Raw genomic sequence first — 19,109 nt, forward strand, 5'->3', positions numbered from 1 at the left:
TGATTTGTGAAACAGAGAACTGAGTTTCAAGATGAAAGGACTTTTAGACAAGGACCAGAGGAACTCATTCTGGAGCTCAGAAAATTCCTAATCTCTTTTCTTCAGCTCACATAGCTACTTTCAGTGTGTGAAATTACACCTATGCTTATGTCCCACAGACATCATGGGAAACCAGCTCCCTGGAGTAGCCATTGGTATGTCACCATCCATCCATCCTGCAAACCATATGGGGTATACCTCCCACACCATTCCCATTCTCCCTGTGGTTGCCTTTGTGGGGTTCTCCAGCCTTGGGACTCATGGGACTTTCCCCTCTCACCCTAGACTTTCAGACTTTCCACTGTGCTCTGACTCTGCTCCATCATCTTCAGCTAGCTTCTTCCCGTAAGTTGCTCTTGGTCCTCATTGAATCCGGCTGTCTGAATTTGCTGCTGTCTCAGGCCCTTGTGAATGAAGAATGAGCCTTTTCCCACACATGGGATGAGGTCCCTATTCCTCATGGCCACTTTCAGATTTTTACTTTTTCTCCTTATGCATTGGTTGCTCAATTCAATCATATTCTATCTTCTACTCCTCAGTGCTGTCATTTATTGGTCATCTCCTCCCTTGAAAATGTCAGCACCTGGATGGTGATCTTCTGCTCCAGGTGTCAGTGTTTGTTAAATGATAAACAAAGATGGATGACTAGCAGTCTCAGTTGCCTGAACCTGGGGAGTGGAGCTTTCTTTGATGAGGGACTTTCCGTTTTAAAACCATCACTGTTGACCTGGGACTGGGGTATTTCCCAGGACATGGGACTTTCAGTGCTCAAATCAAGGGTCAGTGTTCTAGATCTTGTTAATACCAGGAGCTACTTCTGATCTGACGTTCTAAGATCCCACTTGCTGGCTTGAACCTTTCTTCCTTCTAGTTCATCTGACAATCTGTCCCTAGTAACATCAGATTTTGGCTCCTCCAGGTCCATTTCAAGTCCCTTGCCCCTGCTATCACCCTGCATGTCAAGCATGTCTCCCCTCTACTTTTCCAATTCTGTGGCCAGTATTTCCACTGTGCACTTCTCAATACACCAGATTCTCTTCCAGGCTGTCTTGGCACATCCCAACACTGGAGGATCGAGGGGCCCAGGGTCTCCACCTTTGTTCCTGGACTGCCAGGTTCTGCCAGAGACAGTCACACCGATGCCTTTATGAAGTCCTGCACTCCAACTTCACCAGGTTCTTAACGCTGCCTGGAGGTTACATGCTTTCCTCCTCAGCACTCTTGATCTGCATAATGACTATTTTCAGCCTTCCCCACACTTAAATCTCTCATTTCACAGTCTGCTCGCCCCTCCTACTTGTGCCTGGCCCTCAGCAGATTACCTTTCCACTACTAATAAGACAGTCATGTGAAGGCCATTCTCTCTTCTTCCCACTGCCCCTTTGCAAATCTGCTTGGTCTTGGATCCTGTAGTCATTTTTTTGTTTATAGTGCAAGAGGTATAATTTCACTTTTAAAAAATCGGTTTCTCCACAACCATCTCCTCCCACCTCCTATTTCAACCTCTATCCTGGTGTTTTTTTCTCATAAGGATTTACAAATTTTTAAGTCTCACCTGTCATAAAACAACACCCGAGCACTGTGAAAGCCAGCCTTCCCTCATACCTCCTCTTTCAGCTGCCACTTTCTCTCTCCTTTCATTTAAACTTCCAGAGAGGATTATTCTACTTTCTGGCTTGTACTAGTTATCTACTACTACATAACACATCATAAACTTAGTGGCTTAAGGCAACACACATTTATTACCTCACAGTTTCTGTGGGTCAGGAATCTAGGCCCAGCTTATCTGGTGTCGGTGCGTTAGGGTCTCCCCAGGATGCAGTCCGTCTGTGCACCAGAGGCTTGCCTGGGGAAGAGTCCACTGCTAAGCTCACTCAGGTTTTTGGCAGAATGCATGTCCTTGCAGTTGTGGGACTTAGGCCGTCTTCAGTTCCTGGAGGTCATTTGCACTTCCATGCCTTGTGGGATTTCGTTTACTTTGTGGCAGCTTGCAGAGATGGCAACGGAGAGAGGGAGACTTCAGCAAGCTCACAGGAGTGATAGCTAATCACCTTTGTCATATTCTGTTAGAAGTGACTCAGAGGTCCTGCCCACACTTGCAGGTGGGGGATTATACTAGGAGGAGATGAGGATCCTGGGGCTACCGGAAAGTTGGTTCACTACATGTGTTGATTGGCTCATTCCTCATTTACTCTTCAAACCGCTATATTCTGTTCTTTTGTTTTTAAAACATTCAAACAACTATATTCTACTTTGTAAAAAAAAATTTCTTAAACTTATCTCAGAGAGGCAGAATTGGCTACACAACATGCAGGACCCAGTGTGGAATGAAAATGTGGGGTTCCTCGTTAAAAAATTACCAAGAATTTCAACAAGGTAACAGCAAAGCATTAAACCAAGTTCGAGTCTCCAAAGTGGACATAAAGAAGGCCAAGAGACATATGAAAAATGCTTAAAGTCACGAATCATCAGAGAGATGCAAATTAAAATGACAACGAGGTATCACCTCACACCTGTCAAAATGGCTGTCATCAACAAATGACAAGTGCTGGTGAGGATGTGGAGAAAAGGGAAACCTAGTACACTTCTGGTGGGAATGCAGACTGGTGCAGCCACTGTGGAAAACAGTATGGAGTTTCCTCAGAAAACTAAAAATGGAACTGCCATTTGACCCAGTGATCCCACTTCTAGGAATATATCCTAAGTAATCAGAAACACCATCAGAAAGAATGGATGCACCCCTATGTTCATAGCAACACAATTTACAATAGCTAAGATCTGGAAACAGCCCAAGTGCCCATCAGCAGATGAGTGGATAACGAAGCTCTGGTACATTTATATAATGGAATACTACGCAGCAGTAAAAAACCCATGGACACAGACAACAGAGTGGTGAAGGCCTGGGAGGGGCGGGTATATGTGGAGGGAGTCATTGGGGAAAAAAAAACCATCTGTAATATTTTCAGCAATAAAGATAAATAAAATAAAATAAATAAACCAAGTGCAGGGCCCATTGGAGTATGGGGAAAGCTCCCATGACTGCCTGTGAAGCCAGCCCCGCAGAGATGCCATCCTCCCTGCTGTTAAGTCGAGGGTGCTTCCTGTTCTCCCACTTGATCACTCAGCAGTTTTTTGACTGAAAGAATGTCTTCTGAGACATTCTCGTATCTCTCAGCTGCTGAGACCTTGTTCTCCTGGATTTCCTTCTCTTTCCGTCTTCTTTGCAGGCTCCTCTTTTTTTTTTTTAATTTATCTTTATTGTTAAAAGTATTACAGATGTCCCTCCCCCTTTTTTTATCCCATTGACCCCCTCCACCCTGCACTCACCCCTCCAAGGCCTTTTCCACACTATTGTCTGTGTCTGTGGTGCAGGCTCCTCTTCTTTACCGCCTTTTTATATTTGGGGACTTGGGCACCTTTATCATCCTATTGACCAATAGCAGCAGTTCCCATAGCTTCAAGTTGCTTGTGCATTTTTGGTTCCTAAGTTTATGTATCCAGCCTGTATCTGACTCCCAGGCTCAAGCACTGTGTCCAATGCTTCCTTTCTGTGCTCACTTGCATGTTTTATGAACATCTGAAATGCAGCATGTCTAAAACTGACCACTTTATTTTCTTTGATCCACTAAGCTTGTTCCTCTTCAGTGTCTTCCACTTTGGTAGGTACTTCGTCGCTATCTGCCCAGGTGAGGTTGGATTTTCATGTACATATTAGAGGCCCGATGCACGAAATTCATGCAAGGGGCTTGGCCCTTGCAGCTGCGGCAGCTTGCCTCGGCCCTCTCAGCCCCCCGCTTCGTCCAGAAGGTCGTTCGGCTGTCCGGTCTAATTAGCATATTACACTTTTATTATTATTGACTAGAGGCCCAGCGCACGATTCAATCGTGCGGGTAGGGTCCCTAGGCCTAGCCTCCTGCGATCAGGGCCATCTTCTGCCTGTTCACCAGTCCCCAGGCCCAATGCTGCCTCCGCCGCCGCCACTGAGCTGCCAGGCTGTTGGGATCACCAGCTCATCCCCAGCCGCTGCCACTGCTGCTGGGGCTTGAGGCGCTGACGAAGGGGAGCACGGCAGGGGATCCGGGTGCGAACAGCCAGCTCCCCGCCTCCGATGGCAGCGGAGCTGGGTGTCCAGGGTGTCCGAGGCAGCCCCCCTCAGCGGCCGCCAATCCAGCCGTTGAGAGGCGGGGGGGGGGGGGGGGGTCGGGAGTCCCGCGCCTCTCAATGGCCGGATATGCCACCCGAGTCCCGCCCCCCAGCCTCCCACCGCCCAATCGTGGGCGTAGCGGAGTGATGGTTATTTGCATATTGCCTTTTTATTATGAAGGATGTTCCTGCTCTTGATCTCTTTCTTCCTTCTTCTGATTGATCTTAAACTTACACCAAAAGTCTGAGCCACCACATGTCCATGAAGAGTTCTCCCCTGGGACTGTATTTCATCCCGGTGATCTTCCTGGACCTCTGCAGCCTGTCCTCAGGGTTTTCTGGGCTCCTGTTATTAAAACCCAGCACACTTTATGGCTCCTCCTTTGTTAATGTCTGCTTCCCGGATTTGAATATAAGCATCATAAGAACAGGGACTTCATTTTGTCACTGCTTTATCCTCAGTGTTGAGAAGTGTGCTGGGTACCTGCTTACATACTCGATAAATATGTATTTCAATGAAAAAGGTGTGTTTTTTTTCTGCCTGATTTTTTAAAAAGTGTGATTGTTATGTTTCTTTGTAGAAACTGGGAAAACAGGACAATGACATAGAATTTTTGTTCTTGAGATATTAGGAATATCTATAGTGTTATAGTTTTGGGCCTTCGATTGCATTGTTGTTGATTAGAAAGTAAACAGGAATTAAATTTTTTTTTTAAATTTATCTTTATTGTTGAAAGTATTACAGTTGTCCCCTTTTCCCCCAATAACTCCCTCAACCCCACTCCAGCCCCCTCCCCAGGACTTCACGGCACTATTGTCTGTCCATGGCTTATGCATATATGCATATACATTCATTGGTTAATCTCTTCCCACCACCCACCTCCTCCCTCTGAGATTCTTCAGTCTATTGCATGCTTCATCGTCTCTGAATCTATTTTGTTCATCAGTTTATTTTGTTTGTTAGATTCCACATATAAGAGACATCATGTGATACTTGTCTTTCTCTGACTGACTGATTTCGCTTAGCATCATACTCTCCAGGTCCCTCCATGCTGTCTCAAAGGGTAAGAGAGCCTTCTTTTTTACTGCTGCATAGTATTCCATGGTGTAAATGTACGATAGCTTTTTATTTACTCATCTACTGATGGGCACCTGGGCTATTTCCAGATCTTAGCTATTATAAATTGCACTGCTATGAACATAGGGGTGCATATATTCTTTCTGATTGGTATTTCAGGTTTCTTAGGATATATTCCTAGAAGTGGGATCACTGGGTCATATGGGAGTTTCATTTTTAATTTTTTGAGGAAACTCCATACTTTTTTCCAAAATGGCTGCACCAGTCTGCATTCCCACCAGCAGTGTACTAGGGTTCCCTTTTCTCCACATCCTTGCCAGCACTTGTCATTTGTTGATTTGTTGATGGTAGCCATTCTGACCAGGTATGAGGTGATACCTCATTGTCATTTTAATTTGCATCTCTCTGATGATTCGTGACTTTAAGCATTTTTTCATGTCTGTTAGCCATCTGTATGTCCTCTTTAGAGAAGTGTCTATTTGAGTCCTTTGCCCATTTTTAATTGAATTGTCTTCCTTTTGTTAAGTTCTATGAGTTCTTTATATATTTTGGAAGTGAACTCCTTATCAGATGTATCATTAACAGATATGTTCTCCCATACAGTGGGCTCTCTTTTCATTTTGTTGGTTTCTTTTGGTGTGCAGAAGCTTTTAATATTGATGTAGTACCATTTGTTTATTTTTTTCGTTTGTTTCCCTTGCCCTAAGTGATATATAGGCAAACATATTGCTACAAGAGATGTCTGTGATTTTGCTGTGTTTGGTTTCTTCTAGGATTTTTATGGTTTCATGACTGATACTTAAGTCTTTTACCCATTTTGCGTTTATTCTTGTGTATGGTGGTGTAAGTTGATGGCCTAGTTTCTTTTTCTTCTTCTTCTTTTTTTTTTTTTTGCATTCTTTTCATTGAGTTCTGGGCACTGGTATTTGGAAGGGAGCATGTGTCATTTGGCCTGCAGAGTTCACAGAATTGCTTGTGTGATTTTGGTAGGAGGAAGTAAAAACAAACGATGACAAGATAAGTGTGTATCTGGCACCACATCTGAATCATTATGCTCTTACCCAGATATAGTTTGATATATATGTTTTTTAAACCAAAGTGGAGAGGTAGCAGTGGTTAGAGATCTATATCTCTGATTTTCTGGGGTCCTGTTTACCTTGCAATAGCTGCTTTGAAGAGTGTTTGGAAATTGAATACTGAAATATATTAAGTATTTGGCTGGAAGAGGAAGGTTCCACCCAACAGAGATACTAATCTGTGAAAGGTTTTGGAGAGTCTCATATGAAGCAGACATCATTGACAAGCAAACAGAATAATGCATGGGTTTATTTATTTGATAAAGAGAGCCTTTTCTCTATAGCCTAATGGTTCTCAAACTTTTTGATCTCAGGACCCCTTTACATTGTTTAAAAAGTAGTTGAGGCCCCAAAGAATTTTTTCTGTTGTTATATCTGTTGATATTTACTGTGTTAGGCATTAAAACTAAGAAAGTTAAAATTCACTTCAAATCAACAAAAGTAACAATGAACACATTACATATTGACAAAGAGATCTTTTGTGATGAAAAAATTACTTTTCGAAACAAAAAAAGGGAGATGAATGACATTGTCTGCATTTGTACAAGTCTCTTTAATGATTATTTATTTATTTATTTGTTAATCCTCATCCGAGGATATTTTTTCCATTGATTTTTAGAGAGAGTGGAAGGGAAGGAGGAGGGGGTTGGGGGCGTGCGAGGCGGGGGGAGAGAGACAGAGAAGCATCAATGTGAGAGAGACACATCAATTGGTTGCTTCCCATATGTGCCCCAGCCGGGTCTGGGGATTGAACTTGCCACCCAGGTGTGTGCCCTTGGCGGAGAATTGAACCCGGGACCCTTTGGTGCACTGGCCAATGCTCTAACAACTGAACAACACTGGTTTGATTTTTTAAATGAAAAATAACTCTTCAAAACAAAAAATTTAGTGAGAAGAGTGGCACTGTTTTACAACTTTTCAAATCTGTTTCATAATCAGCTTTAAGAGAAAGTACCTGGGTTCTCATATCTGTTTCTGCATGGTCTGTTGATAAGTTGTATTGGTTAAGTGTATGCAGAAAATCCAGTCTCACACAGATATGCAATTGGGAAAGGCAGGAGCATTGAAATAATCTTTTCAGATATTTATGGATATTCTTCTTTCATGACAAACCAAAACTTGACATCTAGTAGTTTCTTAAAGGTTAGATACAATGTGGATTCGGGAACCAGAATAATAATATTTTTCTACTCTGTTATGTTAAAATTCTTTAACTTATCTTGCATTTTGAATAGGACAGATGAGGGATGGATAGTTAAGTCAGTTATAATACATCCATGCAATTGTAGTAGTTAGACAAGTATGATCAGAGTAAGGATGATGGCCCAGGTACAGAAGGTCACCAGGAGCAAAGCCCCACTGCCTAGCAAGGGGCAAAACTGGAAAAACAAGGACTTGCCCCCAGGTTAACCTTTCCTCCACTAACATATCACTGGTCATTTGATTTAGACCTTTCATCTTGCTAGTCAGGTGGTTTAGGCTCCATGTTGCTGGTTATGCGGTTCGGACCCTTCCTCTGGCATCTCAATAGTCATGTGGTAGTCCCCCTTAGAGGAAGAACAAGGGATCGAAGATAGGCCTCATGTGACTCCCATGCGGGCCAGGCCCTTGCATGACCACTCCCTTAGGCATTAACCTTTAGGGATAACATTTAGGCCTCAGTGTGTTTCAGCTCCAGGCCCAGAAAAAGCAGCAAAACCAGACCAGTGATGCCATGGCTGACAGCAGAATCAGCTGCATTGACTAATCCCCCCTGCCCTGGCACTGACCAAGCAGTGGAGACCATGACCCTAAAATGACACACCTGGAAAGCTGATGAATATTCTATTGAGATCCTCCCCTGGGACCTCCCTTAAAACTCCCCCACCCCCTTAAAAGTCCTAAAGACTGAGGACCCATCAGACCTCCTGGGCATGGGCACAAGAGTGCCTTTCCGCTTCCTCTCTTCTTCCCCCCAGGAGTTACCTTTGCCTTTCTCTCTCCTAAGCTCAAGGGCTTTCTTTTTCCTCATGTTTCCTGAACCCATTTCTTCTGCAGCTCACTTCTTCTACCTCTGTGACTTTTTAAGTAAACTTTCTCTTATAGTTTGAGTCTTGACTCTGATTTCTTTCTTAGCCAGAACTCAAGTACCAAGGTTGCTGAACCAAGGTCCAGTCTGGCTCCACTGGTCTCACACCCGGTGCTGTTCTTGTTCCCATCATAATGGCATATTATGCAGCCATAATTTAAAAGCATTTTCTTACAGACGAAAAGCTTATAAGTGTAATAAATAGTCTATTCAGTATGATCCCAATTTTGCTAAAAAAATTAAGAGGTGTGAGTATTAATTGAAAGGAAAATATATCGAAATAAGAATATGTTTAGTGATGCATTCATGGATGATATTTCCTCTTCGTTATACTTTTCTGTATTTTCTAAATTTTCTATGATCAATGCATTGCTTCCAAACCCAGGGGAAAAATAAGTTTTTTGTTTTAAAAATACAGAAATAAAGATGTCTATTAAATTGTTTTTCTCATTCATAAGCCACCTTTTATAAGTAAAACCCCAGTATTTAAGTGGTAACAAAGATTCGTTTTTTCCACCTAAAGTTTTTGGTTTATTTAATATAGTATTGTACCCTTTCTGTGGCTGTTTTGAGCCTCAGAACTTTCCCTTTGTATGTTAATAGCAATTGATTTATTAGAGGAACTTTATTCAAGAAAAGCATTAATTGTCGAACTTCAAAAGCAGAGACAAAATTTGCGTTTCTGCTTTTGTGTTACACCTCAGGCAAGTACTAATTCTTATCTAAATAAATAGTAAAAGGATCTTGTCCTATAGTGATAATAGAGCTACTCTCTCAGTGGAGAAGTACTTTGGAAATTAGCATGAAGTTAACCTCTTGGCCATTGCCTCTGAGTCATTTTGCCAGTGTTGTGTTTCCCTTTGTAATTTATGGTTGGAAGTTGAAGTAGCTTCAGAGAAATGAAAAGGGCAGCTCAGGAACCTGGGGATTAGTTCCCTGCTTTTACCCCTGGATTTAGAAAGGATGTTGGCTCACTGTTATGTTGCTGATGCAGTGCTGGACTGAAGTGTTGTTGCATTAAGGCTTTTGTCCTCTGTAGACAGGAATCCAAATCTGCTGATGGTCTGTTTTCCTGAAAAATGGAGGACTTTATCCATTGTTGGTATTTCTTTGTTTTATGTTCCTTATGATATAATTAAGTGATTATTAAGATGTCTACAGAAGCTACAAAACATTCATAAAGCAGGAAATGAGCGGTTTCACTTCCTCTACTTATCATCTTATAGAAGAGAACATTATCACTTTGACATTTCCAGCTGAACTCCAGTTCTATGGCTTTAGTTAATCAGTTAGTGACAGGCAGTGTTTGCAGTCACTCCCAAGACTGTTTACTAAAAGGCACATCTCACTTTGAAGTGTAAATTGTGATGGGAAACTACTTAATTTAATTGACTATTCCCCTGGTCAGCAAACTTCGGCTCGAGAGCCACATGCGGCTCTTTGGCCCCTTGAGTGTGGCTCTTCCACAAAATACCACGACCTGGGTGAGTCTATTTTGAAGAAGTGGCGTTAGAAGAAGTTTAAGTTTAAAAAATTTGGCTCTCCAAAGAAATTTCAATCGTTGTACTGTTGATATTTGGCTCTGTTGACTAATGAGTTTGCCGACCACTGGACTATTCTAATATATATATATTTTTACATTAAAAAGCCATTCCATCCTCTGTTTAAACCACTGAGGTATTCTACTTGGGGATATCCCTAATGGTTAAAGTCAACATTAAATTTGGAAATATTGTAATTTAATTTCCATCAGATTTTATGAGTGGAACATTTTGGAGGCTAGCAAATGTACTCCATATATACCTAGTGGTTTCTTCTTTTTATTATTAAAACTGCTCTTTGCATTTAGTTATTTCTTAGCTCTGTCATTATCTTTTATGTAATAGGCTGGATTGGGAAGGATTTGCAGAGCCTAAGTAAGGAATGAGGAGCACTTTTATTGTATTACCATAACCATAAACCCCAGGGGCGTTTTACCCTTGCCTACCTGTGGTGTTGAGAATAAGATCTGAAATGCTTGCCATAATCTGGTTTCTAATAACTGTTCCCATCGTCCCTCTTGGTAGGCTTCCTGTGCTGCAGCCCCTGGTGCCTCCTTGCCTCTGGCCTTGGCCTCTGCACTTGCTGGTGGCTCTTTCTGGAATGGAACTCTTTCCCCACACATACCACATGGCTTGCTCCCTCCCTTCATTAGAACTTTGCTCAAATACCATTCAGGTGTCTGCTCTCTGCTTAATGAAGTCTTCCTTGAACATCCCAATTAGCTCAGCCTTCCATTCTCTATTTCCTTACCTGTATTTATTTCCATAGCACTTATCAGTAGCTGATATTATATTTCTGTTTACTTGCTTATTGTCTGCCTGCCCCCCATAATATAGGCTTCACAAGGGCAGGGGCTTTGTTTCATCTGCTAATTGCTAGTTCCACTCCATCGAGAACAGTGCCTGGCACTTAGGAGACAGAATAAGTACTTGATACGAATTAATGGAAGAATGAACTCAGATTGTCTCTTGTATACTATACACAAGGTTGCATTTGCTTTCCAGTTATTATACATAACTCTTTTGAAAGACAGGGGATCAAAGGCTTTGTTGTCAAAACCTTGCCTGACATACAGTTGATGGTCAAATGTTAGAGAACAAAATTCCAGTTGGAAGGCCAGATAGTTGGCCATATGCTCATGTCTTGTCAGTGTCTTCTAGAACAATAATATACTCTGTAGGTGGAGAAAGCGCGGACATGAGAAGCCCAGGAAGGTAGGTGGAATCAATTTTGAATTCCTAATTTGTAAATATTGGGCCTTTGGCATTTTTGACGTGATTTTTGGTGTAGGACTCCTTCTAAGGAACCTGTCACAGATAAACTACATCTGGTTTCAGAGTCCTGCGCTAACTGCTCCTCCTACTTATTCAGCCTTATATCCTGCCACTTACGGATGAGTCCTCCTTGATTCAGCCAGGCTGGTGTCTCCATTGTTTCTCCCATCTGTGGGCCCTTGGTTCTCCTTAAAATGTCCTGCCTGGCCAAACCCTTCTTTCTAGGCTTACTTCAATCAAGCTTTGCATACTGACCAACCTGTTGTCCCTACTACTCATACAATTAAGTTTTAAATCAGCATGTGGTATTCTCTAATGTTAGTATGTTATATATCTTGGTTTAGTAATTACAGAAAGACTAAACACTCTTTAAAAGGGACTCCTGTACATCTTTTATATTCCCTGATCCTGTGATTTGTTCCAAGTGGAAAAAAAAAAAAGAAAGAAAAGATGAAATCCAGAATGCTGTTGGGACCAACTTTGTCTGAGGGGCACTGAGCAAATACTGATTGATTATCTGATCAAGCTGTTGAGTAGGGCCAGGTGTTCGGTAATGCCAGTTGAAATGATATTGGGCAGGCAGAGCTGTGGATTTATAAACCTGGAGATCATGTGAAAAATTAAAATAACTAGAATTTTTCAACCTGGGAAGGAAGAAGTTGAAATTTAAAAATTTAAACTAGTATAGTTTTCTTTATACTTTGAGAAGGCTAAAAGGACTTAAGTTCAATAACATTTATTGAAATTGCTTGGGAGGACTTTTAAAAGGTTTTAAAAGTTCCATTTTTTAAAAAAAGAATAAAGTAACTAAATTTCCCTGGTATGGTTTCTACTAGTTGTTGGCCATGTGTTCTTGGTACTCAGTCCTGGCACAGGTGCTCAGTGAGGGGTGGATGGCTCCTTGGTCGGTTCAGCTGCTTGGTCTTGGAGAAGGAGGGAGAGGAGATATGTGGACTAATTGGCTTTTGCAGTCCTGACCAACCTTCCCTCTTTACATGGCTGTGTTATGTTGTAGGCATGACTGGTCATGACTGAGTCCTTTAGTGGTTCTCTACTGGACCTCGACACTGCTTTTTTTTTTTTTTTTAAGTTCCACAGCTGGTTGTGATGTGCAAGCCAGTGTTGAAAATCATAGAAGTAGACTAAAAGAAAATGGAGGTTAAGCTGCTTGGTTCATGTGTAAATAAACAAAATTAGCATGTTCTCTTGGGGTATGTATTCTTTTTCTGCTCTTTAGTTGGACCCATATAACTTTGTTTTGGTTTTCTTTCCCCTACATCTTCAGCTGCTACTTTGGGCTTCCTCTCACGTTTAGCTCTTGGTAGCTAATAAGATTCAAGCTCTTTGGGCACATTTTTATTATACTACTTGGCAGAACATATTATTAAGGTGTTGATGTGATTTTACAAAATCAGCAATATAGTGTAAGAGTGTAGGTGGTCTCCAGCTCTAAACACTATATTTAGAATCTTCCTGCTCAACTCTTCACCCATCCCCCAGTTTTTCAGTCCTCCCTGCGCTCACCAGAAGCACAGTTATTAGAGTTCAGAATCCAAGGAAGGAATAAAGTTAGGAAAATCGGGACCAGCTGAGTGGGTGCCAGTTGGCCTCTCTGTTTAATTAACTTTCTAGACAGTTCTTGAAATTTCTACCCAATTTTGGTCATTTTTAGGCTGTGTAATAATTCAAACTCTACTTTGTTCTCAAGTAACATTGTAAAGTTATGCATTTTGGCATCTCTAGAAAGGTCAAGTTACTTACCTTTTACACCTCAGGGTGAAAAAATTAGGTGATTTATTTACTTTCTGACTTCTAAAAGCTAGAGAGAGCAAATAGGAGCTTCGGAAGCATGAGTGTGCGAGTGCACCTGCATGTACGCATAGGTGGGAGAGGAAAGTCATGGACGGTGTCCTGAATGCCAGAGCATAGAGGTGTCTTAATGGGGGAGCTCAGGAAAGTGGGAGGGCACAGGGAAGACAAGCTGGAGGAATTAGGAGGGAATTACTTGGACTGAGGTGAAGGGTCAAAAAGTAAATTTAGTTTTTTTCTAAGACTTTAAAATATTTTCTCTTCCAGCCTGTGGACTACTTCAGCAAGGGATAAAATATAGTGCGGTAGTGAAAAGCTCAAGCTCTGGCAGCAGACCCACTGGGCTGAGAGCCTATCGGCTCTTCCAGCTCTATGACTCTGGGAGGTTGTCCCTGTGCCTCAGCTATTCCTCTGTCACGGGGATAATAATATCTCCCTCATAGAACTGTGCTGAGGTTAGCTGAGATGAGCTGTACAGTGTTTAAAATGATACCTGGAACCATTTTAATCACTAGGAAGCACTGGGTAAATATTAACTAGTAAGAGGAGTAGAATGTCTGGATTATGTGGGAACCAACCATCACTGATAACACAGTTTCTGTTATATATTTTGAATCATTAAAAAAAAAAAAATCCCATTTCAGTAGAGCACAGATCCAACCAGGGTATTTAGTAGGGATAAATAGAAAGAGTAGAAGTAAATTTTACCAATGATCAGCGAATAACTTTTTTTTTTTGTACCATGGCCGATTTAGGGCAAATAAAAGTTTATGGCCTGCTGCATCTCTTTTTCATGCAAAACTTATTGAGACATTGAATCGCATTAGCAAATGCTAATTGAATATTTAATATATTCTAAATCCTGGTGATACAATGATGTATAAGAGAGAAATAGCCCTGGTCCTCAGTTATATAACTACAGGGAAGATGATGACATAATGTGTATTCAGCAGTCAGTTAAACAGGTCTAGACTGTGAGAGTTGGGACACAAGCTTAGGACAGAGATTGTTGGGGAAAGGACCCAAACTAATACAGTGATATGGGAAGGTGATATTTGAGTAGAAGTTAAAAGGGTGAAAATGAGCCAGTGGTAGGAGAGATTTGGGATGGGGTTGACTTGGGCGGGGGGGTGCTCTAGGTTTGGGGATTTGCACGTGCAAATTCTTGGCCAGATAAGAAATGAAGGAAGGCCAGACTGGCTGGAGTGCAGGGAACAAGGTTGGAGAAGAGGCTGAGATGAGGTGTGAGAAGCAGGCCCAGGTCAGATCAGGTAGGAGTGAAGGCCAGAAGCTACTGGGGAGTGACCTAACTCAATTTACATTTTTAGACAATCCCACGGGAAGAAAGATAATTCTCAGTGCAGGTTGCCTGCTTTGACATTTTTTCTATTCAATAATGAAAACATCGGTACTGTTTTTTTAGCCATGAAACTGTTGGTATCTGGGTATATCTGAGAAGCACAATGCCAAGGCGCCTTCTGAATTTTTACCCTGAATTACATTGCAGCTGAACTGTGGAGGCCAGCTGATGGCCTGTGGCCCTTATCACATCAAACAGAGTCCCAAGGTCCTGTCAAGCAGAGCTCCGAGTAGATTGCTCATCAACTCAGAGGTCTGCACAGCTTTGTTATGTCAAGAGAAGAACTCTATTCATTTGGTCAGGGCTTTGACAGATGAGAATATTGTGACCTAGCCAATAGTTGGCATGTGGAGTGCTGATTAGTCTATTTCCTTTTCCAATCACAGCATCCTGGCCAAGCCAGGAACAGTCCAGAAACTCTGTCATCAGTACTTATGGATCTTCTATGCTTTTGGGTAGGAGTAACCCTGGACTACTGGATTGTAAATGTCTGATATCAAATACTGACTTTTCAGATCAGTTGGTTCTGAGGACAGGACAGGTCTCTTTGGTAAGCCATTTTAAAGTAATCTTCATTCATCAAACAATGCTCTTTTTATATTGATACTAGAGGCCTGATGCACGAAATTCTTGCAAGGGGCTCAGCCCTTGTAGCCCCGGCTGGCCCTCACAGCCCCTCGCAGTCTTGGCCAGCCCTCATAGCCCCGGCTTCATCCAGAAGGTTGTCCAGAAGGACGTCCGGAAGGTTGTTCAGCTCTTTGGTCTAATTAGCATATTAGCTCTTCTATATAATAAAGAGGTAATATGCTAATTTGTCCTAACGGTGTCACAGTCACAACCAGGTTGTGCCCGCATAGGAGCTGGTGGGCAGGGACGGGGGCGGGGACTTCCGCCACTGGGACATGAGGCTGCTGCAGGGGGCAGCCCCCCTGGTGGAAGCACGCACAGGTCCTTAGCGCCGCCCAGCCCAGAGGGAGGCATCAGGACGGGGGTGGGGCCTCGGCGGAGAGCTCTCAGCACTCCTGTGCCAGGGTCTGAAGGCATGGAGAAGAAGGGAGAGCACAATAGGCAGTTAGGGGGTTTAGGCCAGGAGGGGAGAGCAGATAGGCAGTGAGGAGCATCAGGCCAGGAGGGATGTGCAGATAGGCAGTTAGGGGGATCAGGCCAGGAGGGGAGAGCAGTTAGGGCCATCAGGCTGGCAGGGGAGCAGTTAGGGGCATCAGGCAGGCAGGAGAGCAGTTAGGGGCATCGGGCAGGCGGGTGAGTGCTTAGGAGCCAGTGATTCTGGATTGTGAGAGGGATCACAGATTGGAGAGGGTGTAGGCCAGGCTGAGGGGACCCCCCTGCTTGTGCACAGATTTTGTGCACCGGGACACTAGTTATATAGGATTGAGAAGGGAATGTAATACTGTTACTGCACTTTGCCTTCTCTCTCTGCCTGATCCCCTCCAAATATTGAAAGGCCCATCGCAGCAGTGGGGGACTATATTCAGACACAAGCTTTGATACGGATTTTTTATGGGTCATAGATCTCATAGGAGTCACCCTATTATTATCTACTAGAGGCCTGGTGAACGAAATTCGTGCATGGGGGTGGGGAATGTCTCTCAGCCCAGCCTGCACCCTCTCCAATCTGGGACCCTTCTCACAATCAAGGACTGCTGGCTCCCAACCACTCGCCTGCCTGCCTGCCTAATTGCCCCTAACCGCTTCTGCCTGCCAGCCTGATTACCCCCTAACCACTCCCCTGCCAGCCTGATCGGCGCCTAACTGCTCCCCTGCTGGCCCAATTGCCCCTAACTTTCCTCCCCTGCAGGCCATGTCCCCCCCAACTGCCCTCTTCTGCTGGCCTGATCGCCCCCTACTGCCCTCCCTTGCAGGCCTGGGTCCCCCCCAACTGCCCTCCCCTGCTGGCCTGATTGCCCACAACTGCCCTCCCCTGCTGGCCATCTTGTGGCGGCCATCTTGTGTCCACATGGGGGCGGCCATCTTGTGTGTTGGAGTGTTGGTCAATTTGCATATTACCTCTTTATTATATAGGATTATTATAGCTGCAGACAGGTAAAATGCAGATTTCTCATGGTTCCCTTTGCGGGGGGTAGTTGGGGAAGTGCATGTGGCTTTAAAAGAGAGCCTGACTGGGGTGCCCAGTGCAGAGCGTGCGTGAGTGTGTGTGTGTGTGTGTGTGTGTGTGTGTGTGTAAGTCAGCAAGTTTGGATCAGAGTGTCCTAATTAGTGAGAACCTCTGATCTGGTCTGAGGCTCACAGATAAGGAAACTGACCCCAAGGGCCACTATCATCTTCCGAAGGCACAGTGCCTGAGGGCAGCAGAGCTGGCAATAGCACTTGGCATTCCTGATCTGGGACCTGTGCCCTTGGACAAAACATAATGCTTAGTTAACTATAAAGAAAATGGTCAGTAACCAATGTAATGAAGAAATTAATGTCCAATTATTCCAAGTCACTGAGTTGAATCTTTTCATCTCTGCAGTGAGCCATTTGAAAATAAAATCTGTTTCTAATGGGGCTAGGGAACAGAACTTTTTAAAAAAAATAAGAATGATGCAAAATAAAACTAGATTAAAGGCAGAAATAAAATGTTTGTCTAGTATACTTTGTATGTTATTTTTCTAATCAAGTATTAAATTATTATGTCAGTGGGAATGACATTAATGATCCTGGTTTTATAATGTCATCAATACTTAATTTAATTCAAATAATAGATGTATTAGTAAATCTACTTTTGTTAGGTAATATTTAATTTAGTAGGTAGTTCCATGATTTTCTTCTTAAGAGTGAAAAAAAACATTGTATCTCTTCAGATTATTAAATAGCTTTATAATAGCAATGTCCTGTTTTGTGAACATTTATAAATTCAACTTATGTCATTTAGACTTAGGGGTGCTTTTTCCAAGTCAAGCTTATGGATTACATTCTCCTTTGGTTTGGCAAACTAGTGATTTCTTAATACTTGGAAGGTAGTTTATGTAATAATTAATGATAGATGTGTAATGTAAAAGAGCTAAACTGCTCAGTAGCAATATGAGCAGGCATTATGGTCCACTGTAGCTATGACAACTGACAATTTAAGTCTAACATTTATACTTAGCTTGTTTCACCATAGGGGCACACATACTCATACAGTTACTGCATATTTGTTTTAAAAAGTGACCTGATCAGTAGTTAGGTGATGGTATATGATCAGCATGTCTTTCATCAACTTTGTTAAATTTGTTGATGTACTTTGGTTATTTCCATTGAACAGGCTCTCAGTGCCTCCATTTACACACTTTTTGGTGTGTGTGTGTGTGTGTGTGTGTGTGTAAGAAAGTGGAGAGGAAAGCATTGGCCAACTAATGCAGAAGGAAAGAAAGAGAGAATGTAACCCTATTTTGAAAAATTCTGTCCACACTTATTAGCTACTTTGTATTGGTACTTCCTATTTCCAAAAACTGATGTTAATGTAATCCTACCCTCCATCCTGAGATTGTTTATTTCCTTCAGCAGAATTCCTGGCATATTTGAGGCCCTGCCCCTCTAATTTATGCCAGATCCCCAAGCCACAACTAGCCCAATCCATCTCAAGCAGCACTACCCACCTAGTCTCTCTCCTGCCTTCAGGCTGCTGCTGGTAAAGCTCTTCTCTGGTGAAAAAGTTAACCCTAACTGCTGGCCAGTGTTCCAGTGCGCTCCCCCTGTGCTCTCTGAGTCTTGATTGCTCTCTGCCTGTCATTGTCTTGGTTTTGAATTAAGCTTGACAACTTTGCTCCGTCTTACATTAGACACACACCTCCCTTCCTTGAGTAAATATACTCATGATAGCTGTTGTATTACTCATACCTCCTGTGCTGATGAAAGAGGTCATATTTCCTAAGGTCAGTGAAAGTTATTCCTGGGGGAGGAGTTTATGAGGGGTGGGGAAGTAGGAGGGTAGAAGAAAAAAGATAAAGCTTCTGACTCTGAACAGAAGATAAAGAAATTTCTGACTTCAAACAGATGAAACCAGTCTGTAACCTGGCTAGTGGCAGCTGTGTTACTGATAATGGTGATGATGAGTCCTTATATGACAGGCCAGAGGCATTTTGTTAATCCACATAGCAACACTGAGAGGAAGGTAAGGAACCCGGGACACAGAGGCAATGTGATCCCTTGTAAAGGTTTCAAAATGAGTTGGTCTGTGTTTGAATTCTGTCTGGCCTTCCCATGACTAATTGTATGAATCTGGGCGAGTTCTTAGCCTCTCTGGCCCTCAGAACTTACCGTAGAGTGTTGTGAAAATTCATTGAGGTCACAGATGTGGGCATTTAGGACTGTGCCCAGCCCACAGCTAATATTTATTGAGTAATTATCTTGAGTGTTTTTATTGAACTAAGGACATACAGCCAGTATGTGACAGAGCTGGGTTTGAGTTTTTCTGACTCTAAAACCGAGGCTCTTTCTTCTGTTCTGTACTGCCATCACTGTTGCCCTATCTTTTTTATCCGAGGAGGAAAATAGAGCAGTTCTTTGCTTTCTTACTGTTTCCTCTGTGGTGGGGATAAATGGCCTTGTACTATTTGGGTCCAGGTACCTCCAGACTGCAGAACTTTCTCTTACTGTTTGTAGAATTTTGTTCTGCTTTTTAAAAAATATGCAATCAGAATTTTTGTTTTGATATTAAGAAACATGAGTTACACTGTAACTTTTTTTAAAAAAGTCAAATGCCATTAAAGTTAATTGT

At 42.6% G+C, this 19,109-nt stretch overlaps 1 protein-coding gene across 3 annotated transcripts in view; it reads left to right on the forward strand.

Annotated features, from left to right (window-relative positions):
• Positions 1–19,109, forward strand: part of FAM107B (family with sequence similarity 107 member B) — a gene marked incomplete at its 5' end in the record, with an annotated part of 259,485 nt that overhangs the window by 206,961 nt on the left and 33,415 nt on the right. The window contains one exon of one of the 3 annotated variants that reach the window (XM_079768519.1): positions 17,271–18,503. The exons of the other annotated variants lie outside the window; for them this stretch is intronic. Of the gene's footprint in view, positions 1–17,270; positions 18,504–19,109 lie in introns of those variants that run through there. 3 annotated transcript variants of the gene reach the window in all.

Source organism: Cnephaeus nilssonii (assembly GCF_951640355.1).
Source record: "Cnephaeus nilssonii genome assembly, chromosome: 1".
Taxonomy (NCBI): Eukaryota; Metazoa; Chordata; class Mammalia; order Chiroptera; family Vespertilionidae; genus Cnephaeus; species Cnephaeus nilssonii.